Below are 7,274 nucleotides of genomic sequence, written 5' to 3' on the forward strand. Positions count from 1 at the left end.
GTTCTTTCGGCTTCCGTGCCACTACGATCGGGAACACCCACGGGGTGGGCCCGCTGACCTTTTCGATAATCCCTTGCTTCTCCAGTGCCTCCAACTCTTCTTCAACCTTCTTTCGCAGGTGGAAAGCAATGCGCCTGTGCCTCAACGCCACCTGTTGGACTGGCGGGTCAATATGGAGAGAGACCTCTTTCCCTTTCAGGCATCCAATACCTTTGAAGAGACCTCCGAACTCCTCCATGATGACCTCTAGTTCCTCCTCTTGTACCTCCATGGCGAATGATATGAGCCTCAGTTCTTTTGCTGAATTTCCACTTATCAGCATACCGCTTCCTTCCTTGGTCACGTACACTGTGGTGGGGGTCTTGAGGTCCTGGTGTTGCAGTTCAGTCTTGAAGCATCCCAGGAGCGGGGTGGGTGTCTTCTGGCCGTACACAAACACTCTGATACTTGCCTCGCATAGGGGTGGGCGTGGACTTAGTTGGTTGTATACATTGGCAGCCTTCAGTTCAATCGAGGCCCCGTGTCAATGAAGGTTCTCACCTCCTGGTTATGGATCTTAATTCTGCACCTTGGAAGCCGTTGTCTCTTCCGTCGCGGCTGATCAACTGCGAATACATAGTGGACCGAGTAGTCTCCCGCGTCATCATCCATGTCCTCACTGTCTCGCTCTTCAGCTACAGTCCGTGCTGCTTCCTTACTTGACTTTGCATACCGTCACAAAGTGGTTCATCCACCCGCACGCACTGCACTTTTTCCCTCTCGCTGGGCAGTCTTGCATGCGATGGGGTGTGCCTCCGCAGTATCCGCATTCCCTCTTCTTGTCTTGCTGTCTTCTCCCTGCATTTTGGCGCACTTTAGGCCTCTACACGTTCGCCTTCGCCACCACGTTCACTTGTTCCGTCTTGATGGGTCGGTGAAGGGCCGCTTCCATGTGAGATGCTCTGGCTTGCGACAGTTCCTTTGACCGGCCCAGGGTGAGGATGTCCACTAGAGGCCTGCCAACCTCTTGAAGGATATTTACTCTGAGTTTGGACGAGTAGCACCCTTGTATTAACTGACCTCGAATTTCTTCCTGTTCGTCGCGGAATCCGCACGTGCTGGCCAGTTCTTTTAAACGTCCATGGAAGGCGTCTAATGATTCCTCCGCTTCTTTCTTGGCCTGGTGAAAAATGAACCTTTCGTAGTCCCTGTTCACCACCAGCTCGAAGTGCACGTTTAGGGCGTTCAGAAGCGTGATATATGTTTTGGGTGTGGCTTCTACTAGGGTCTTGTAGATGCAGTGTATATCCATACCTCCAAGGTAGAGGAGTAGGGCTCTGCGCCTTTCCCGGACTATGCGTGCCCCTTTAAAGTAGATCTGGAGGCGATCGGTCCATTCTTTCCAGCGCGGGGCAAGGGATGAGGGTGCCCCGTCCACCACGAAGGGCTCAATGGCGGGGGTCAACGCCATCTTGGCGCAGACGCAGTCACTCCTCGTGGCACATGCATGCTTACCTCCTGGGCGCACTGGCAGCCGCCTGGCCGAGGGCGATGATGATGTCGTCAGGGCCCTCTCCTGTGGCCTGTACGTCCTTGGCCCACTGTGGTTTCCTCCCTTTTCAGGAAGCTGGGGGCACACTCATGTGTGGGCTCCACAGGGTGTGCAGGAAGGGCCTTCCTGTCATCCAGGCACATTCAGGGGCTGCAGGGCCTGCCTCGGTCACAGCAGACTCACCTGGGGACACACAGCAGGCCAGCAAGAAACCAGGCTGCACACTGTGGGCATAGGGCTATGATCAAAGGCCCATTGTTTGCATCAATCACCAGCTAATTGGGTTAATTGCTCTGCACTGCATGGGGTCGTTTCTGCCCCTCCTTGCCAGTGTGGTGGGGGAGGTGCCGCTCACGCACGTGGTGTCTGCGCTGCAGCTGCAATGAACACTCGGAACACCAGTTATGATTGCTGAGTGGTCCCACGAACTTCCTCGGACCACGCCTCCTTCATTTATAGCTGGCGCGTGTCGTCACACGCCAGCGCTAACGTAACATCTCCGACGCGGGTAGACTGCACCGCTACCCCGCGTCGGAGAACACTACACTGCAGACACTTTGCAGAAAATGTTGTGTTTATGTTTCATGCATCATCCACAAAACAAGTTTCTTTGAGACTAAAACAAGACCTCACGTATTAGAAATGGAAGAAAGTCACATATTTTATTTCACAGTAATTATTTGCTGTAATATTAGTGAGCTGCTGGATGTATCCCTGTATCTTAGATGTAAATGTATTTAAAATTGCGACTTTGCACTCTCTGTGACCTGGCCAGAGAGGGCACGAAAGAGCTGAAATCGGTTCATAAATTCAAACCTAATATACAAGGGCCCCAAAAATCCTTAAGATGTCTGTGGTAAGATACCATGTAATGCCCCGGTTACTTACCGGTAATCTTCATTACTCCGAGTATAGTCTTCCTCGCCCCATGAGTTACAAAGTGAGCTTTAGCTCCACAACAGAACCCTCCAAAGCAAAAAGAAACCACCTCCCACCCCCTCCCAACATGGCCGACCAGTCCCACCTGACCTCTATAAGAGGCGGGCCGGCCCAACCAATCAGCCTGATCTACCAAGCAAACAATGAAGCCGATAGCCAGACAGGGAGGGGGGGAGGGAACTCATGTGGCGAGGAAGACTATACTCGGAGTAATGAAGATTACCGGTAAGTAACCGGGGCATTACCTCCTCGTTAGTCTTCCTCGCCCCCTGAGTTACAAAGTGAGCAAATACCCAAGCCAACAAGGCTTCATTGACCACCATAACAACAACACCACACGGTGATGCAGAGAAACCAACCCAAGGTTGAAGTATAACAACTGAAAAGAAAACAGGGATCACAGGAAACCTGAAATCAAGACCTCCAGGAAAAGAAGGCCAACCAGGAGTGGCAGCTCCAGCACTCAGAATGGTCCCAGCGAAGTCCCCCCGGGACTGCTCGAGACCCACGTACCAGGCGGGGGACGACCACGCCCCAGCCAGATAAAACTCCACAGAGGAGACACCCACTAAGGGGGCCCAGGGAACAGAGCCACACCTCGCGGACCGACCCTGGGTCCCCGCCGGATCCACCGAACCCAGCGAAGCGTAGGGAAGGATGCCAGCCTTTGTAAGCCCGCGAACCAAGGTGGAACGAGGGCTAGCGGCCCGAACGAACTGGGCCAAAAGACAGAACACAGGTCATCCCACCGGGGAAGGAAAGACGTGCGGCCAAGAGAAGCCATAACAGCACGCCGAACAACCAGCACGGACAAGGGAGGAACCGCGTTGGCCGGGAAAAGCGGTAAAGACACCACCTGAGTCCGAGGCCCCAGGGAAGGAACCCCGGGAAGGACACGGGGGACATGCCGGAGGAACAACCCCGACCGGCAAACCCGCAAGAAGGGCAGGGAGCGGAGGAATGACCCCCGCACGCCCATCCGCCCAGCAGACACCATCGCCACCAGTGAAAACCACCTGAAAGGCGAGGAACCGCAAAGCCACCAAGGGCCGGGGCCCAAAAGGGCGGCGCAGAACGAGAGAGAAAATTCCTGTGGAACGCCTCACGAATTTGCGAGTCATCCTCGCGCAGGGGCCCTGCAAATCTCCACAGTAACGTACCACTATTAGTATATGTGCAGCCGAAGCGAGCACCCAAGGGGGAGACCGGCAGAGCGCCCGTGGGCGAAGGACAATTAACAACGGAGCCAAGCGAGCCACCAAGGAAACCAGGCCGTCGAACACCGGACTGTGGAAGGCCCGCAAGGCCGCCCACCGGGCCCACAGGAAAGACGGGGCCACGTTCCAGGAACACCCCTCAGACCGGAAAACCAAGACCCGCAAGGGGACCATGGAGGCGGGGACAGCACCAAGCCGACCGCGCCAACGCGAGAAGGGCGCCCAGCGCCGGGCACAGGCAGAGCACATGGAAGACCTGCGGGAACCCCGTAGCAAGCCACAACCCCGAGCATCCGCACCAGAACCGGGCCCGCCGAAGGAGGCAGGCCAGCCGACAAGAGCCGGCACAACACCGATGCCGAGAGCGGGGGACCCAACCATGGTATGGGAAGATCCGGGATCGGCCCGGAGGCGCGAACCGTCAGCTCGCCATTGGAGAGGGTACCCGGGGCGATGGACCCCGCCGGGAACTAAAAACAGGAACGCACCCCGACTAGCGTGGCAACCACGCGCGGGTGCCAGGCACCTCCCCACTGCAACGTTCCAATTTAAGGCCATGTGCTGCTGAGCCGAGCGCCCAGGAGCACCCCGGCCCTGTCCAAGCGAATCCTGCCAAGGACCCGCGATCTCAGAGGGCACGGGGGAGACGCGTACAGCAGACCGAAAGGTCACGCGAAAGACAGGTAATAAGGACCCGGAAGGAGGAGTATAACCCCGGGCCGGAGGGCCGAGCCCCCCTCCGTGAACAGAGACCTCGGAGGCAGACCTAGCCGAGGCCCCAGGCGTCGAAACACCACCGGGGCATGGCGAGACCATGCAACGAAGGCCAGACCCGACTCCGACGGACCCCGGGGGAGACAGCCCGAAGGGCCAGGACCGGTGACACCCCCACCAGGGCGCCCATACCTGACCAAGACCCAGGGACCTAAGCACCGGCAAACGGAATGCCACACGAAAACGTGCAGGGGCCAAGCCAGTCACCTCATACAATTCTAGTAAAAGTGCTGCTGAAGCGAGCACCGCAAAAAAACGGCCGGCCAGGAAGACATTCAGCAACCCCCGAAGCACGAGGTGCTGAGCGGCCGCAGGCGAACCCAACGACCTGCAAACGACCCGGCGCCAAAGGACGCCCCCCCCCCCTGAAAGAACCAGAGGGAAGTACCGGGACCAGGCACACGCCCCCCCGAAGGAGGACAAGCCCGAGACGAGGACCGAAGGGACCACCGTACATAGGCCCGGAAGTCGACGGATGAGAGACACCGCCAGACGTGAAGTCTCACCCAATGGGGGGGGGACAACAAACGAGGCCGAGAGGAAGCACACGGCCAGACAGGGAACCCCAAGACCCACACCCGGCGAAGAAGATCCACCAGGCGGGCCAGGAGCACAGCTCCCCCCCCCCCTAGGGCCAGGATGCCAGCCCAACGGAAGTACCCGCAACCGCGAGCGGGAACCCCCACTCGCAGGCCGGCTCCCACAGGCTAATCCACGGCCCCAGAAAAACTTACAGGCGAGACACGGGAAGGAGCCGGGACCCCAACTCGTCGAGACGGTGGGACCCCGCGGAACATCCGCAAGACTAGCCAGCCCGGACAGCAAGCCCGAAGCGCCCCAGACCCGGGACAGCCACGTCCCAGGACGGTATGCAACGTAGGCAACCGCCCCGCCCTCCCCCCAGGGGACCCCCTGGAGCGAGAGGGCCGAAAGTCAGTATCTAGGGGCGAAAAAGGGAGCGGCAGAACCAGCACGAGACTGGTAACAGCCGAAACTCGGGCCTGGACCTTCACCGAAGCGCAACACGATACAAAAATCGCGCACAATACCCCAGCAAGGGTACAAGGCGTCAGTACGAAGGCCGCTGTTTCCAAACAGAACCTATGTCTTCGGAAAGTGCCATACACCACTACGGGTATCTTGGCGCTGAATAACAGATGTACGTTGTTACCCAACTCAAAGGAACAATATTCCTCGACCACAGATGGATGAAAGGCTGAGTGGACCAGTCGGTATACGAACCTGTGACCCTGAGGACAAACCCCAGCCCCTGCAGTAGCCGCAGAAATCCACTGTGCCACTAGCCTCCCTCCCCAAGGAGGAGACCAGGCAACCGAAGCCCCGTGGTGCCGACGCGGAGTGCCATCCAAAGCCCAGAGGAAATAAACAGTTCCCAGGGAATTCGAACCCAAGACCCGCCGAGGCAGGGAAACGAACCCAGGGTCTGGGCCAGACCTCTGCACCAGGGCCTGAATTGCCCTGCAGCCGAATGGGAAACCACGAGTGAAACACTCGAGACCGGCGCAACCAGACGGCCCAGGGCGAAGAAACGAGACAAAATCACAGGCCGTATGGCCGCCCGTAGAAGGAAGGGTACACTACCCCTTCACATCGTGTCGTATGTACACAGCCAGGAATTACCGGGCTCCCAAAAACTTTGTGAAAATGTCCACCTTGGGACACCCCTACAGCATTGGCAGGATTCGAACCCCGGCCTGTGAGGGCTGTCCGCACCAAAGTTCCAAGACCTACCAATGAGCTATAGCTCCGTAGTACACAGGGCGCCAGAAACAGAACCCAGATCAAGGGACCTGACCCCAGGTCGAACCGCGCCCCCATAGAGCGCGCCAGTGCAGCACTGTAAAGCTGGCAAGTAGCCAACGACAGGTCACATGTAGAAGCAAGAAAGCACCTTGTGATGCATGCCACCGTCCAGACCCACAGGGATGACATACAAAAGCAGTGCCATGGGAAATGATACAAATATGAAAAACGCCCTCACCGAGGAGCGAACACCGGACCCATCGAGGAGGGGACAGACGCGCCCTGCACGCCGTGTCCAAGACGCCGAGGAAGCAGGATCCGCGCCAGCCCGATGAAGGACCTCAGTGGCCGCACCTGGCGGCAACCAAACCCCGCCCTCGAGAGGCGGGAGGTGGGAGGTGCACGTAGCCAACCCCAGCGCGGCAAACCGCCGCGGCCCGTAGGGGCCAAAATACATGAAGGGAGGCGGCAGCGCACAGCGCCGCGAAAAACCGAGCCGCCGGGGGGAGCCCCCGGACCCGGACATCAGAGCCCCGAGGACCCGCCGACCTAAGAGGTAGGACCGCCCCGAGCAGGGGACAACGAGCCGTCCCGTACATGATGCACGGAAAGCTCCAGTCCGATGACCGCAAACAGTGACAGTCACACATCTGGCACAGGAATCCGAGGTGATCGGACTCCGTGGAGCAGACACATGCAATTTTTATGCAGCCGAAGCGTACACTCAAACACTGTGTCTTCAAAGTATCAAAATCAACAGAACATTCTGTGTGGTGCATGAACTCTTCACCATAAGACTACTATGGCTCTGCGAGGGATCGACCCGGCTTCACACAGTTGCGAGCCGGGAATACGCCCTTACACGCAGAGCGCCATTACAAAAATCACTGTTTGAAAACATCCCACCTTGGGATACCCCTACCGCACTGGCAGGATTCGAACCCCGGCCTGTGAGGGCTGTCTCCTTGGTGCAGACCCCCCGCATTGCCGAAGCGCCGCCGCTGTTTGGCAAGGCTACAGCACGTTGCGCCCACAGCTTTCCAGAGCCG

At 58.1% G+C, this 7,274-nt stretch overlaps 1 non-coding gene across 1 annotated transcript; it reads right to left on the minus strand.

The window, feature by feature from the left end:
- Nucleotides 1-3,556: 3,556 nt before the first annotated feature.
- On the minus strand, nucleotides 3,557-3,663 carry LOC147732625 (U6 spliceosomal RNA). The gene has a single exon (XR_015308864.1). It is a non-coding gene; the product is annotated as a U6 spliceosomal RNA (small nuclear RNA).
- Between the last annotated feature and the right edge of the window lie 3,611 nt (nucleotides 3,664-7,274).

Source organism: Lissotriton vulgaris, chromosome 2_1 (assembly GCF_964263255.1).
Source record: "Lissotriton vulgaris chromosome 2_1, aLisVul1.2, whole genome shotgun sequence".
NCBI classification, from domain to species: Eukaryota; Metazoa; Chordata; class Amphibia; order Caudata; family Salamandridae; genus Lissotriton; species Lissotriton vulgaris.